The sequence below is a fragment of the Phalaenopsis equestris genome, unplaced genomic scaffold (assembly GCF_001263595.1).
Source record: "Phalaenopsis equestris unplaced genomic scaffold, ASM126359v1 Scaffold217497, whole genome shotgun sequence".
NCBI lineage: Eukaryota > Viridiplantae > Streptophyta > Magnoliopsida > Asparagales > Orchidaceae > Phalaenopsis > Phalaenopsis equestris.
Window position 1 is genome coordinate 69,458 of NW_018236010.1, and position 375 is coordinate 69,832.

Here is a 375-nt window from a genome sequence, read left to right on the forward strand (position 1 = left end):
AGTTGAGTTTGATGTATAAATGGTTAATTTTGATGTGTAAGAATTTTATAAAGATTTTTCAACATTATTTGAAGCGAATTGACTAGGCTATGGGTTCAATTAGTCATATGGTCAAAATATGGTCAAAATTGGGGTTTTGACCCAAATCAAAATTGGCCCCAAATCATGGACCAATTGAGCTTGGATTTGGTTTAGTTTGGTCACATCAAAAGTGAGTTTGAGTCCAGTATTGGAATTGCGGTCAATTGAGATCAAATTAGTGGACATTTGAGTTGGATTTGGGGAAATTTGGATCTTTAAAGAGCAATTTGGGGGTTTTGGTCAAAGATGGTCAAATTGGCCAAATTGGGTCATATGGTAGTTGAGAGAAATGAA